At 47.5% G+C, this 16,114-nt stretch overlaps 1 pseudogene; it reads left to right on the top strand.

Moving 5' to 3' along the window:
- Window positions 1-6,656: 6,656 nt before the first annotated feature.
- The window catches only part of LOC143389485 (growth factor receptor-bound protein 14-like), a 91,737-nt pseudogene continuing 82,279 nt past the window's right edge, over window positions 6,657-16,114 (top strand).

Genomic DNA, 16,114 nt, shown 5'->3' with positions numbered 1-16,114 from the left:
ATTGTTATCTATGGTCACCCTAATATGCATGGCACAGCAGAGCTTCTTGCTCCTATCTAACTGTGACTTAGTCCCCCTTGGCCAACCTCTCCCCATCCCCTGCCCCCACTCTCCACAGCCTCCGGTAACCACCTTTATACTCTCCACTTGTATGAGATCAACTTTTTGTCTAAACTGCTTTTTTAAGTGGTCAGGGATACTGTTTCCTTCTGTTTGTCTTGCTGTAGCCATTCAGTTACTGCAAGCCCAAAAATACGGTGGTCAGAGGAGAGAGAACCAATGATCACATCTTGCATCCTGGGAGGTATAATCCCTTCAGTTCCTTTGCCCATTTGTTGATTGGGTTATGTTTTTTGTGTATGTGTGAAGTTATTTGAAATTCTTTATATATCCTGGAGATTAATGCTCTGAGTTGAAGGTGGCAAAGCTTTCTCCCATTCTCTAGGTTCTCTCTTCACATTCTTGATTGTTTCCTTTGCTGTGAATAAGCTTTTTAGTTTGATACCATCCCATTTATTGATTTTTTATTCTATTTCTTGTGCTTTAGGAATCTTGTTGAGGAATTGAGTTCCTAAGCCAATATGATGGAGAGTGGGGCCTACATTTTCTTCTAGTAGGTGCAGGGTCTCTAGTCTAATGCCTAGGTCCTTGATGCACTTTGAGTTGAGTTTTGTGCAGGTTGAGAGGTAGGGGTTTAATTTCATTTTGCTACATATGTATTTCCAGTTTTCCTAGCACCATTTGTGAAGAGGCTATCTTTTCTCCAGTATATGTCTATGGTGCCTTTGTCTAGTATGAGATAACTGTATTTATGTAGGTTTGTCTTTGTGTCTTCTACTATAACCATATTGAGACCAGGTCAAAGTATCAATGGCCAGTTTACTCCCTTTTTTTTCGTTCTGTCCTTAATTCCAGTTTTTGAGCCCCTACCAGACACTGAGATTCATGCAGAGAGGATGTTGGGATACAAAGCCACAGTCCTTACTCTTAAAGACCTCATACTCAAATGAGAGAGACAAATAAATAAAATACATGGTGAAAGTGCAGTGTCAACATTGTGTTTAAGCCCTGAGAGGAGGAGTGGGGTGGGGTGGGTTGCTATAAGGAGGAGGCACAGAAATGTAGAAGAGAAGGAGGAGGCGATAACATATGTCCTCTCTGAGTTGCACACTCCTTGAAGGCTGGTGCACAACCCAGTTTCCTTTCACAGCATCCACCTACATAGAATAACACTCCTGGGTATACTGACCACTTCTGCCACATAGCAGTATGACCTTGGCCAAGTTGGTTAATGTTCCTGAGACTCAGTGTCCTCATCTTTAGGATGGTGATAGTCATTCCCACCAGGTTGGCTTGTCATTAAAATTAAATATGGCGATCTATGTCAAGAACTTAGCAGAGGACCTGATTTGTGTAGGAGTCAGTATGTCTGAGCTCTTAGTGGTGTCATTTCAGGCTGAGATTCTAAGAAAATAAGACCAACCACTTTCCTATTTTAAAGAAAGGAGCAGGACGCTGAAGGATAGTGTGGAAGGGGTGTGGATGACCTCTCTCCTTCAACCCATAACAAGTGGAAAAACCAAAGGGGAGAGCCGAGGTCAGAGGGAGTATTTCTTGAAGGAGCCTTGTTGGTGTGCTGTGGATCCATGTTCCTTCCAAGCCACCAACCCCAACTTCTTTCCACCCTGAGCATGAACAGCCTTGGAGAATGAAGGACATGTTTCTCTCCAGCTCCATGACTAATGAACTACGTGGAACACCTGCTGTGCGACTTCAGGAGCTGGGAGGTTACAGTGGACTGGTGTGACCAAGGCTTGAGGAATCACACCGGAGGGCTGGTGTTTGACTGGCAGTGCCCATGTCAGAGTCTAGGAAGGCTGCCCCAAATGGGTTGTACCTTGCTGGGTTGCACCTGTAAGCTCTGTTAGAGCAACATGGATCCTAGGATCCCCACGGGAATCAGAAGTGGCCTGTGAGTCATGATACTTAGATTCTGCCCCAGGGGGCTGCCCCAAGAGGAGAGGAACCTCATATAAAGAAGCTGAGGTGTACCCCCACCCCAACTCACAGGGACTGCTAGAGAACCTGGCGATTAGCTAGAAGAGATGTACTCACCCCTCTGATTTAGGTTTTTTTTTTTTTTTTTTTTTTTTTGGTCGCTCTGACCAGATGACTTGGCAAGAACAACATAGAGGAGGAGGAAAAGTTTACTTGGGCTCAAGGTTTCAGAAGTTCCTTCCATGGTTGCTGACTCCATTGTTCTGTGACCAAGTGGGGCAGAACATCATGACAAAAGGGTGCTGTGGAGGGAAGCACCTCAGAGGGGAGAGAGAAAGAGGTGAGAGTGTGGACATCTGCTCTCCAGGGATAAACTGTAAACCCCAAAGGCACATCCTCATTGGCCTGCTTCCTCCGCCCCGCCCCACCTGCCTACAGTAACCACCCGTTCATCCCTGTCAGGGGATTCATGCACTGTTTAGGTCAACTCCTTAGGACCCCATCGTTTCACCTCTGAACTTTCTAGTGTCGTTTCACACAGGAGCTTTGGGGGGACACAACACATCTAAACCGTAACACCCCCCTCCACCTGGCAAGTGACCTGCAAGGGAAGAAAGGTCAGGACATGGGGGAGGACTCTTTGCTCCAAGAAAAATAGTACCTTTAGACACCTGCAAGGCCCAGAGGGAGACAAAGAGTGACAAATTCATTCCCACGAATGAATCCTTAGATGACCAATACTTTCCCCCTCACCCCCTACACTGCACCCATCCTGGTACAAAGGGTAGGAGCAGCAGATGCCAAGGCAGAGGGCAGAGAGGGAAGTGCCCCCAACCCCAAATGCTCCTGGGTCAGGGTGGGTGGGACTGGTAACTTCAAAGCTGCAAACCTGGTGGGATGTGTGGGTTGTTGAGCCCCAGTTGTTTGGTGCCCTATTATTTGAGCCCAACCCCCAGGCACAAAGGTGAGCCCCCATTACAGTCTGCCCTGTCGACCTCCAGGCCAGGCCCAGGCTGGTCTCGGGGCTTGAATCACCTTCTTTCCCCACCACTGAGGAAAGACCCTGCCCCTTATTCTACCTGCAAGCCTTTTCCACATCGTCTGCTTTGGAGAGTCTTTCATTTTTTTCTTTATTGAGATATTATTGGCAAATAAAATCATATATAATTAGAGCATAAGATGTGAATTGCTATACATGTCCATTGTCCAATTAGTTCCAAAATCAAGTTAATTATCATGTCCATCACCTGATGTGTGTACCCCCACCCCCCAACACTTAACATCTACTTTCTCATGCTAAGTGTTTTAAATATTAACTATAATGACTGTGCTGTATCACAGACCCTCAGAGCTCATGCATCTTATAACTGACCAAACCTCCCATCCCCACCTGTAGCCCCAGGCCACCATGTGGAGTCTTGTGCCCTGGCCCTGCTGCTGTCTTCAATGGATAGAGGAAAGGCACAGCTCTTCTGTTTCAGGATGATGGTGCCCGCAGTGCTCCTGGGGCAGCATTCCTTTTCTCATCATAGATCTTGGTCTAGATATAGACACAGACATTGCATTACTGCACAGCGTTTTCTTGTTTTCAAATTAGTTTTATTGAGATATATTCCACCACCAACAACAACAAAAATATTCATTTTAAATTGGAGAGTTTTGACAAATACAGAAACCCATTTAGTCACTACCACAGTCAAGATGTGGCATATTTCCATTTCCCCCAAATTCCTTCCTGTTTCACCCTCACCAAAGCCCAAGCCTGACCTAGTCCCAAGCAGCCCCTGATGGCTTTTCCATCCCTTCTGATGGGATTCATCACTTTCAGAAGAACCTCACAGAAGTGGATCATATGTGCGAATTCCACGTTAATCAAGAACAATCTGTCCAGATAATAAAACGCTGATATTTTTCTAGAAAATCAGCTGAAAACGTGAGATTTTTTCCTCCTAATAAGAAAACTGATAACCATTCTCTCTGGAAAGCACAATATGAAACACAAACTTTTTGACCATATTCCAGTGACCTCCAAATCTACCAGCCTCCTCCCTCATCACACTTCCTTTAATTTACCTGTTTTTATTTTTCCTCTAATTCCCTACTTATTTGGCTGGAGTATAAGAATGCCACTTGTGTTCTGCTTATGATCATTTCTAATTTTCTTGGATTTTTGGTTATGAACTGATTTTTCACGGGCAAATATATTTTCAAGATTACTGTGCTTAAATTCACCTATCATTGACCTAAACTGATTTTGGATCCATTGAACAGAAAGGGTCAGATCCTAAACTACACTGGAAGATGAGTGAAAGTCTCAGTGGCTTTTTGTTAACTTTGTGTGTGTGTGTGTGTGTGTGTGTGTGTGTGTGTGTGTGTGTGTTTCTATCCTGCCCTTTTTGAAACCTGCTTTCATGATCTTCCAATTCTCTGAAGTCCTTACCTTTTATAAGGGAGGATTCTAAGTCGGCCCTTTGCCCATGTTTTCAGTGTGCTTTTGAGTAGGGTAGGAAGGGAACGAGTCAGGATGACACTAGTGCTGATTCCAGCACCCTGATTTTCGCACCCTGTGCATAGAGAAACATGTAAACAGGCAGAACTTGCTGGCTGGGGAGGTGGCCACCTCATGTCCCACAGCCTGACCCTCTGCTGAAGAGTCACCTGTGGGCTGTCTGCTCTGCATCCTTAGACTGTTCATCCCTTGGAATTTTTGTGTGGGGACAGAGGCAACTCTAGAACTACAGATGAGGGCACAGGTACTGCAAACATTCTTCCCATCCCAGTTTTCTCAGTCCAACCTAATTCAAGTGTTCTGCAATGACCTTGTGTTCAAAGACATTTAGATGATATGCACAACATTCCTATCTCATCGGTGGTTGCTAATCCTGAGGCAGCGCACCTACTGGCCCTCCACTACCCACTTGGCCTCACCCAGAGCAGGACTCCCATTCCATGCAGATTTGCACTAGGATACCAACCCACTGGCCCAAATCCCAGGCGCCACACACATATATCTGTCCTGAGCTGAACCAGAGAGATTCTGGAGCTCAGATAAAGAGAAGACTGATCTGTCTTTCCAAGCTAGGAAACACAGAATGGTCAGGGCTGGGGAGTCAGTCTGTCATGAGGTAGGAAGAAAAATAGCCTTTTATTTATTTTTTATTTTTATTGGTTGTTCAAAACATTACAAAGCTCTTGACATATCTATTTCATACATTTGATTCAAGTGGGTTATGAACTCCCATTTTTAGATACAGAAAGAAAGGGTGCGGGGAGCACAGGTATGGGAGACAGAGCCCGAGACTTCCAGGTTCTGTTAGCTTTCAATTCCTGGCTCCGACCCAGCTGTCCTTTGTGTGTTGCTTTCTATGTGATATTCCTTTAAACTTGAATAAATTTTCTGATTTTTCTCATGGTAATTTGGAGTAGTTTCCTGTTCATTTATAGCAAAATGAACTTGGAATAAGATGCAACCAGGAAATGAAGCTGCACATGATCACATAGCTGACCCATTTCAGGGGTGGGGACACTTGGATTCCATGATGCTGGAACAGAAAGCTGGCCATCAGTGACCTGCAGACTGAAACCACTAGTGAAATGATTGTTGGGTGGGTTTTGGAACTTGGAGAATTTTTCTAATGAGACTGAGGCATTAGGGGCTCAGAAGGTCAGGTTGAAGGATGTTAGGTTGTGCTGCAGACGCCCTGGGGCTTCAGCAAGGTGCCAGGGGAAGTGTCAAATCTGAGACTGTTGCTACAAGTGTATAGCAACAATCAGGTCAGTTATGCAACCCTGCTCCTGAAGGCCTCTCTGCTCATGATATAGGATCGGAGACCACAGAGAGTCAATCCTAGAAGGTAATCACAGGACCAACTGAGCTGCAACTGTTACACTCTGCCGCAACCTACATCCAGAACTAAATTTGGCATGTCAATTATGAAACAGGGAGGTTCTGGCAATTGGGAAGTTCACAGAGCCAACCAGGCAGAGGCAGAATTTCTTTGCTGGTGTCCTCCACACCCAAAGGCATAATTCATTAGGCAGAGAACTCGGGCACAGCTCTCCAGCTTTTTTCTAAGAACTGAAGCCCACAGGCACAGCCCGGCTCTGGCTGTCCTGCTTAGCAAGCTGTCTGGAGATGACTTTGAGTAAACGCAGACTCCCTAAATTAAATCAACAGGCTGCCAGTTAAGATTTTACAGGTTTTTTTGTTGCCAAGAAAACTGTAGCCTGGACAACAGGGTCTTTAGCTGTACACAACTGCACTGCCAGGCATCTCGGGTCTTCAGGAGAGCACAGGCCCAATCCTGGAGGCTGCCAGCTCCCCGCAGAAGGCTTCAGGAAACCACAGCCAGTTAATTCTGCCCCCAAAGTTGCCCCAGGGTGGCTGTGAAGGACCCTGGAGAAGGGCAATATCTTTATGGACAGAAGATGGACTGGCACCACTGGCTAGCCAAGGGACCAGCTCCAGGTGTCAGCAGGGGTCAACATGCAGATGGCCATGAGCTTTGTCAGGTGTCCTGCCAGAGCTAATTTGCACCTCAAGCTGGTGACCAGTGTGTGGCTGTGGGCCTGGAGTTGCCTCTTTTGTTTTTAAGTGGGAAAGCAATATGGCTGTGTCCAGTCTTCCTCCCAGGGTTCCCATCAGGTGGGACTCAAGGATGGATGGTTATCATTTCCTCTACAGGCTGGATGAGTTTCTCCTGGAGGAGAAAGAGGCCTTGCCTGGGACCCGAGCCTCACCTCTGTGTGCAACAGGAGCTGAGGAGGAGCAGGTGTCTGCAGGTAGAAATGCACATGGGCTCCCTCTGCCGTGGACCTTGGTATGGAAACCTGGCCCACACAGGGCTGGAAGATTTTATTTTTCTGGGAATTTTGAATCGGATACAGGAGACATCAAATGGATTTCTCTGTGTGGCCTGATTACAAAGATGCCAGTGCCTCTACTTAGCAGTGGCAGCCATGGGCACAAACAGTAGAAAGGTGGTCTGCAGAGAAGAAGCAGGTGTTTCTGCAAAGCAGGCCGGGGTGGGCTGGGGGGGTGAGAGAGATGCAGAGCTGCTTTGTGATTGCTTGCCTGACTCATTTCTGGGATGGAACCATCTTTGGGTTCCATGAAATAGTCATGACTCATTTTTTTTTACTTTTTTGGTTACTGTCTATATTTAAATAATCATAGATTCAGAAGGACTTGCAAAGATAGTACAGAGAGGCCCCATGGTCCCTACTCTCAGTTTCCCCCAGGGTTGCAATTTAGGTAAGTATAGTACCATGTCAGGACCAGGAGCCCTCAGTGGTGAAGTGTGTCCTGGGCCATTTCACGCCCCTCATAGATTTGTGTAGACACTGCCACCCTCAAGATGCAAAACTGCTCCATCCCAGGAGGATTCCTTTCTCTGATACCTCTTTAGTCACCCTCCACCCCCATTCCTAAGCCCCGATAATTACCAATCTGTTTCTCAACTCTGTCATCTGGTCTTTTTGTTACTGTTCCATCCATGAAATCATATAGTTGTAACCCTTTGAGACTGGCCATCCTTCCCCCACCCCCAGCATAATTTCCTAGAGATCATTCAAGTCACTGCATCAGGAGTCTATTCCTTTTTAACACCCAACAGTAAGTATCCGTGGTGTGGATATACCGGTTTGTGTAGCTGTTCACCTCTTGAGGGCCTTCTTGATTATTTCCTGTTTGGGACTATTATGAATAAAACTGCTCTAACATTTGTACACAGATTTTTGTGTGAATATGAGTTTTCATTTCCCCAGGAACAATGCTGAGGAGAGCAATTGCCTGCCCCCTGGTGTTGTAGTTTGGATCTGGGATGTCCTCTAAAGCTTCCTGTGTGGAAGGCTTGGTCCCAGCTGGTGGCATTATTGGAAAGTAGTGGAAATGTTGGGAGGTAGGGCCTAACTGGAAGAGGCAAGTCACCGGGGGCTGCTCTTGAAGTGTGTATTTTGTCCCTGGACCTTACCGCTCACCCCCACTCTGTCTGCTTCCCAGCCTCTGCGGGGAGGTAAGCAGCTCTGCTCCACCCTGGCCCTGCACCATGATGATCCATTTCACCACATGCCCAGAGACAATGAGGCCAGCCAACCATGGATGGAACCTTTTGAAACCATGACCCAAAGTAAACCTTTCATTCTTTTAAGTTATCTCAGTTATTTTTTCACTGCAATGAAAAGCTGACAAACACATCTGGTAAGTGTGTGTTAAATCTTTTAAGAAACTGCCAAACTGTTTTCTGGAGTATCATTTTCCATTCCTTCCAGCAACGTCTCACTGATCTAGTTTCTCTGCACGCTCACTAGCATTTGGTGTTGCAACTACTTTTATTTTACTCTTTTACTAAGTGTGTCGTGACTGCTCACAGAGACACTTGTATTTCCCTTATGGCTAGTATTTTTGAATAACTTCTCATGTGTGTATATGCTATCTGTATATTCTCATTGATAAAACATCTCTTCATATCCAGGGTCCATTTTCTAATAGGATTGTGTATTTTTAAATGTTTTACTGTTAAATTTTAATATAAACTTTTCTTAAAAAAACAAGTTTGAAATGGGCTTCTGCACAACTGAGACTTATGGGTTGTCTGTGTTGTAGTAATGGCTGACATTTATTAAGCGTGTAGTTGTGCCAGGCACTGTTCTCTAGGGACATCCAGGTCTTAGCTTACTTGATAAGTTTTTTTTACTTGATAAGTTTTGTTTTTCTAAGCAGAGTATATTTTGTTATAAACATTAACTGCCAATACAATTTAGTTTATAAATCTAATCATTGGCATAAACAAACAGCATGGACAATACACGTTGCTTAAATTCTAATTGACTGCATTTATTTGTGTCTCAGTTTACTGAGAGAAACGCAAGCCACTGGCGTCACAGGGGCTTCTGAGTCAGTGAAATAAGCATTCACATTTTAAAAAGTGATGCCATGCATACATGTTTTTCATTAGTGTTAAGTAAATTCCTGACAATTGTCAGTTCAACTAATTCTACATAAATCTCCCAAACCTTTGTCTCCTTGTAAAATAAAGGCAGAAAATAAACACCCATTTATGTTATATGTTTTTACAAATCACATTGGTGCAAGTAATACCGACACACGTGTGTTGATAAGGTCTTCTGAAGTGAGGCAAACACCCCATTTTATGAGGTTTAGAAAGAGGTCAGAGGCTCAATGAATTTCCCCAGGGAGACTATCCAATTGGTCTTCAGTAGAACTACCTGGGTCAAAGGCACGGGTCCCTTTGGGGACGGAGGTGCTCCTTGTGCCCCAGTGGCTGCAAGTGTGTGATTACAGGTGATCAGGTCATTGGGCAGCGGCTGCCCTTGGATTTTTGGCTAGAGATAAATGAATTGGGTCCCTACTGTGCGGCCTGGCAGTATATGGAGAGTCAGGGTCTGAATGTTGTTGTCACAGTGCAGCCTGAGGTGTGAGGAGCTGTGAGAGTCTGCACAGAGGCAGGGGTGTGGATGCATGTTGTCGGGGGCCACGCACCTTGAATGAGGTCCAGAGGCATTACCTAGGGAACCAAACACCACCCACCCACCCCACCCAACACTGACCATTAAACACCTACCCGCCCCACCCAACACTGACTCGGCAGGTGCAGGGACAGTCTCTGGTCTCGTCTTCTTCAGCAAGGCTCCTGGGAACTTTGAGCACCAAGATGTGACGAGCTCAGCTCCTGACCAGCCTCTCCTCTGTCTTCCCCCTGGTCTCAGTGCCATGCTTCCAACGTTCCTATCTTTGACCTCGCTGATTCCTTTGGTCTCTCCTCACCTCTTCTCCTTTGGACTCGATGCCTGTCCTCTTTCTTACTAACTGTGTGCTTTTCTATTCATCACTGCTGCAGGTGGCTTTGCCTCAGCCCAGGAAGCCCCAGGACTCTCCCACTGGGAAGATATCCAGGCAGTAGCTTGGCCTACCCCTCACTCCCTCTCTTTCCAATATTATTTTCCCTTCTCTGCCCCAACATTCAAATTGAGGCCTCACCACTGAATAGGTGTCTATTTGTTATAAATGGAGTAGATGCTCCCTGTACAGATTGTGTGTGTGTGTGTGTGTGTGTGTGTGTGTGTGTGTGTGTGTTGCCCACCACAACCCAGCACTCAAACAGCAGCTAGATAGAAATGGAGCAGCCCTCCCCACTTCTTCTCTTCCCCCCTTGGTCTCTGCTCTCAGGTAATGATGTCCTGTTCCCCCTCATCCGCACTGTCCCCACCCTACCCTCCTTCCCAGTCAACATGGGGGGGACTCCACCTGGCCTTTCCTCCGCTGGCAGCAGAGGATCTCTTATTGGCTGCCATCACCATGGCAACTCCCTGTCTCCACTCCCCCTCCCTCACTTTTCAGAGCCAGCAGATCTGTGGAGATCAGCTTCTCAGGGCTGGGAGGGAAGGCAGGTGGGGAAGGAGGGAGGGCTCCTGACAGCCAGGGCAGCCATACATTTGAGCTTTGCTTGGATTCCAGATCCTGACTTGGCATGCAGTGCAACCTCTATTGGCTCCACACACTGAAGGAAATGCTTCTGCTATCCTCAGGCGCTTCAGTTCCCTCTGACATGGGCCAACTTGGCCTGAGGCTCCTGGGTGGTGGCCTGTGACACTCATGGAGAGTGTGTTGTTCAAAGGCACTCACTGAATGTGGAGCAGAATGATGTCTCTCCTGCTGTCCCTGCAGCCCTGTGGGGGGAGTTTAGGAGAGGACAGCTGCATAAGCTGCAAACCCTAAAGTCAGGCAGGGCTATTGGTCATTCTGACACTCCCAGGTCCCCTGACAAGCGTCCTTGAGTCCTGATGAGGAGTCGTCTCGGAAGACATATGTCCATGTGGGCCCCCTTGCAGAAGCCCGCAGGGCCTGGGCCCCAGCTGTGGGAAGCAGGCCAGGATCTCTGCAGAGCAAACATTCCACACATCCTCTACATTCAGCAGGCCACCTTCATATCCTTGACAATGATGTTGTAGTTAGAAAAAGGATTTCAAAGCATGGGCTGAGTTCAAGGTACCTTTAATCATTATGTGCAGTCTCAGTGACCAGAGGTGTGGTGGTCGAGGGTGAGGATGATGACATTGATGGGAGGTGATGTCATTCTGAAACACACTGCACAGGGATGATCATCAAAGTCATCAAGTCATGTGCAAGAATCCCGAAACAAAAGGACAAACACTACATGATGTCACTTATATGATATACTTAGAATCAGGCAAATTAATAGAGTTGGAAAGTAGATTAGAGGTTAGGGAGAAAAGGATGGTTTTAATGGTTACAGATGAATGTTAGGGAGATGAAAAACTTCAGGAGATGGTTGGTGACAGTCACACAACATTGTATAGAGTGCCACTGAATGAGATACTTAACAATGTCAGTAGGCTTGGATGTGGCTCAGTGGTATACAGGGCTCGCCTAGCATGTGCAAGGCCCTGGGTTTGATTCCCCCCACTGGAAAAAGGGCAAAACTTACATTTTGAATGTTTTGCCACCATTAAAAGTGAGTCCTTCCCAAGAAAACTGAGTGAGGAAGGTTGGGTAGTGGAAAGCAAGGATGGTCACATGGAGGTGCCCCCAGGAGGAGTCCTGCTCTGCAGGGCACCTCAATCCTCTTGCTGCACCTGCCCTCTTCTGTCCACAGTCTGACAGTGAGCAGCTGAGCCTCCTGCATCAGGGGCTCCCTGGGTTCCCCAAGGGCATGGAAGGCACTATAGATGACCCAACCCTCCCCCCAGGATCCCACCACATTTAGGAACCTCCAGGGTAAAAATTAGTCTGGGTTCCTACCTGTGGCTCCCCCTGGTAGACCCAGGCTGGTCATGTGGGCCGTGAGGACTCACTGGTCCTGAGCAAATGCCACAACACAGATGTGGCTGACACCTCCTGAGGGTCGCCAGGGGGATATTGTGCTCTCCTGGGACCCCTGCATGAAGCCCTTGCCAGCTCCAGGCCTGTCACTCATAGGGACTTGCCATTGAACTTAAGGCCCACTTGGGTAATCAGAGATGATCTCATTTTGGGATCTTTAATGACATTCGAGGAAATTTTTTTTCCTAATATGACCACATTCACAGTCATTAGGATTAAGATGTGGATGAATCTTACTCAATTCACTCTACTGAATGGAAATGTCACTTGGCCTCTGTGACCCTCAGTTTCTTCATTCATAAAATGCAGATAGTATTGCTACTTCACACAGTTATGAAAACTAAAGTAAAAGAGTGTGTACGTAGCAAATATTCTATGAGTAATATTTTTATCATGCAGATTCTAATCCCATGGTCATCACCAATTCCTTGACCATGCCCACTGCTGCTCACCTCTGTGACATCTCCTGTTCCCTCCTTGGTCTTCCTCCTCTGGCTCCTGACATTCTCTATGTTCCCCAAACTCCTAGCACAGTAGCTTCCATGTAGAATGTGCTTAAATACATAGCACATTTTAAAATTAATCCATAGCCCTAGGCCAGACTGGCTTGAGTTCTCAGGACCATGGAGGAAGCAGTAGTGAGAATCTAGTTCCTCCCCTGGCCACTAGAGAGGAACTTAAAATTCACAAGATGGGGATGCTCGACTTGGCTCTGCCACCTCAGAGCTGTGTGATCTTAGTCTAGCATCTTAACTTCTTTGAGCCCCAGGTCCCTTATCTGAAAGTGAAGCTGATGATGTCTCTCTTGTGGGCCTAGCTCTGGCTCAGAAAAGCTCAGCTGGGATGCTGTGGGAGTGAAGTGCTCCCTGAGCACAGCCTCATCCTCATTCTGGCTCGGGCCAAGGGCTACATCCTTTGACTCCAAGTGCTTACCCCTGCTCAGATCCCCTTCTTTTTTCAGGTGGGCTTCTCTTCCTCCTCTTCCATTTCTGATCCATCACCCAGGTTAAGTTCCGAGGCCGCTGCCTCTCCTGGCAAGAGCTTCCTCACTCAGCCTGTCGCCTTCAGATAGCCTGGTCCTGAGCAGATTGTGCAGGCAGGAGACTCATGACCGGGGACTTCACATCCAGGCACTAGGCCTGCCTCCCCGCTCGGGTCCCCCTGGCACCATCAGGACCAGCCTGATACCAGAGAAAGAAGGTCCATTGTGTATCTCAGGAAAGGCCTGGCAGGGGCCTCTGGACCTAGCACAATGAGGAGAAATGAGACCGAGACTACGTGGGCAGCTAGATCTAGGTCAAGTCTGTGCACTCTCTAGTCACATAGACCCTCTAAGCCTCATTCTTCTCACCTGCAAATGGAGACATCAGTCCTTGCAGGGCTGAGGGGCAGACCACCCTGACACAGAGGGAAGGACCCTGTCATTCATAACACATTCTTTGTGCTGGTGCATGGCGGAGGCTTTTCTCATCTAATTGGTACATCTCTGTGTAGAATTAAGGTCAGAAAAGCAAGGTTCGAACATGTGACATGACTAGCCAAGGGTTGACATCTGCAATCCCTCTGCACTGGTCTAGCTCTTACCCCAGAGCTGGCCCCACTACTGACACGAGCTCAGACCCTGGCTCCTAGTGGGAAGGCACCTTGGCTCTTGGAGGAAAGGGGCTCCAGTTTGGCTTCAGTGTCACTTAGCCACGTGAGGATGTGAGCAGGCAGCCTGCTGGCTCGTGCCACCTTCCACTGGCAGAGTGACCAGTGGTCAAAGATGGAGTGGCCTGGGTGACAAGCACTCTCCAGAGCCAGCCGTTCCTGTCTTCAGTGAGCTCCAGGCAGTGCCTTTGCTGCTCCTACCTCCTTTCCTGTCCTGCCTCCTTCTTACCTCTACCCCAGCACCAACCAGCTCAAGGGAGCCCTGAAGGACACTGAGCTTTTTCACCCTGACCGTGGCCTGAGCAGTTCCCTGGCAGAATGACCTCTTCACCAGATTCTGACTTGTCCTTTATGCTCTGACTGGGGTCCCTCCCTGGCTCCCCTGGCTTCATGCTGAGTAGGGAGTCCATCTCTGGCTCCCACAAAGCCCCGACGTGTCTATTTGTGTCTCTGAATCAACCAAGTGTGATGACATTGGTCCTTGATCCTTCTTTTTTCGTGGTCCAGGGTTGTTTTTAGTGGGGTCAGGGAGGGGCTGGGCCAGTGGTTCTTGGAGGGCGGGCAAGAGAGAGGCCATCTTGAAAAGGTTTTAACATCTCTGTCCAACTCTCTCTCACCCCGTGTCAGAGCTGGCTGGAGACAGGAGGGGTGTGGAGACAGAAGTTCAGAGGGGTGGTTATTTTTAAAATACCTCTAGGCAATTCCTACTGGAGACTGGCCTCTCACCAGCATCCTTGCCTTGGGAAGGCCACTGAGCTGCCCAGAGAGACAGAGGAACACCCCTTGTTCATAGGGGTTTGGGAAACTCAAGTTTGCACTCAAGCCTCGAGACAAGGAAGCCAATAGCAACATTGGCATTAGTGCCTGAACTTGACCCAGTTAAGTGGAAGGGGGTGGGTATTTGGGGTAGTGAGAGCTGGTGAAAAGAGGGCCTACGGGTGAGAGCAAGTGCAGTACCCCAAGGTTCCTCTGCAGTTGTATTGAGACCCTCCTTAGGCTGATAATCTATCAGTGGTAAACTATTTCTTTTTTGTTTCAGAGTTTGACCGTGTCCTGAGCTGGTGAGAGATGCCTTCTGTGACTTTCAGTCAGATCAGCCACCAGATCCCAGCAAACATGACCCTCGCAGGTAGGTCTCCACATGGCATGGAAGCATGGGCTATTTCTCTGCACATAATGATTTATGGATGCACAGAGACATATCTACTTGCAAGGCCAAGTAGAACCTGACCCCAAAGTTAAGCAGAAAAGGAGACACACATAATATGAAAACAGGCCTTCAAGTTTCTGAAAAGTAATGCAGGCCAACATCATCATCTAAACTCGGCTGTCAGATAACCCACAACCACACTAGTGAGATACTAATAATGTATTGCCCAGCTGTGCAATCTCCCAAATTAGTGATTTTTAAATTTTTTAAATTTTTTTTTGTGTGTAGTATTGAAGATTGAACCCAGGTTGCTGTGTCACTGCTACATATCCAGCCCCTTTTTAATATTCTATTTTGAGGCAAGGTTTCACAAATTTTCCAAGGGTGGCCTTGAACTTGTGATTTTCTGGCCTTAGCTTCTGAAGTCGCTGGGATTACTGAACATGCACCAGTACACCTGGCCTTAAAGTAATGATTTTGAAAGTGAATAAAAATAAGTGCAATTAGAGTTTTTTGGCCACCCCTTCTCCACCCAGTAACAATTTCTTCTTGTGCAAACATTCTGCCTCTGTGCTTTTACCGGGTCTAACCACAGGCCTGGAAAGAGAGCACAGGGGTAGAGCATGGAGATGCCTCCCATGAGAAGGAAGGGCTTTTATTCTCATCCCAGCCTTTGTCCCACCATGGTGGCTCCTGACCATCTCAGTCCCCGGGTGGTGGATGGGATTATAACTGAAGTTTTTCTTCCTTTTGCTCATCAGTGTATTTTTTCTTTTAAAGTTTTTTAAATGTCCATGTGGTATTTCTGCAGTCACTTATGTTTTCAGTTGTGAAAGAAAATGAGGGAAGAGCACTTGGCTCTGTGCTGGGCAGATTGCTTCTGAGAAGGCCTGAGAATGCTGGACACAAAAGCATGTCCACTAGCTTCAGGGAAGTGGGGAGGGATGGACAGGGGACACCACTGTGGCCTGGGTGGCTCTGAACTGTGACTTCCAAACACAGAGGAAGTTGTTGGTGGTGGAGATACACTCCTGCCTCATGGACACCAGTCATGTTGGCTTTGGCCACTGTGCTGGGGAAGGTCAGGAAGAGCAGCCCCACTTAGCACCCAGCAAAGGTGTGGAGCAGAGGGACAGTGAAGACTCCCTGTCCTGTCTTCTTCTCCACCCTTTGTGTGGCACCACCCAGTGCTTCTGGTAGAATGGAGCATGGATTTCCTACATCCCAATGCCAAAGAAGTGGCCCATCCAGGGTGGGCATGAGGAGACAGAAAGCTGGGTCCCGGAGTCAAGCTGGGGGCTGGTGGTGGTGCTTGGAGTCTATACCTGAGGGTGCCTGGCATTTGGTGCTAGGAGGGGAGAAATACTGGAGGACAGATGGGGCCACTGGGTGGTCTGGAAGGGGACAGATGAGGGGCTGAATCACTCGCCAGAATCCTAAGAAGGTGGCTCCAG

Source organism: Callospermophilus lateralis, unplaced genomic scaffold (genome assembly GCF_048772815.1).
Source record: "Callospermophilus lateralis isolate mCalLat2 unplaced genomic scaffold, mCalLat2.hap1 Scaffold_63, whole genome shotgun sequence".
In the NCBI taxonomy this organism is placed as follows: domain Eukaryota; kingdom Metazoa; phylum Chordata; class Mammalia; order Rodentia; family Sciuridae; genus Callospermophilus; species Callospermophilus lateralis.
Note: the sequence above shows the minus strand (reverse complement) of the source record. Positions and strands in the feature narration are given on the sequence as shown.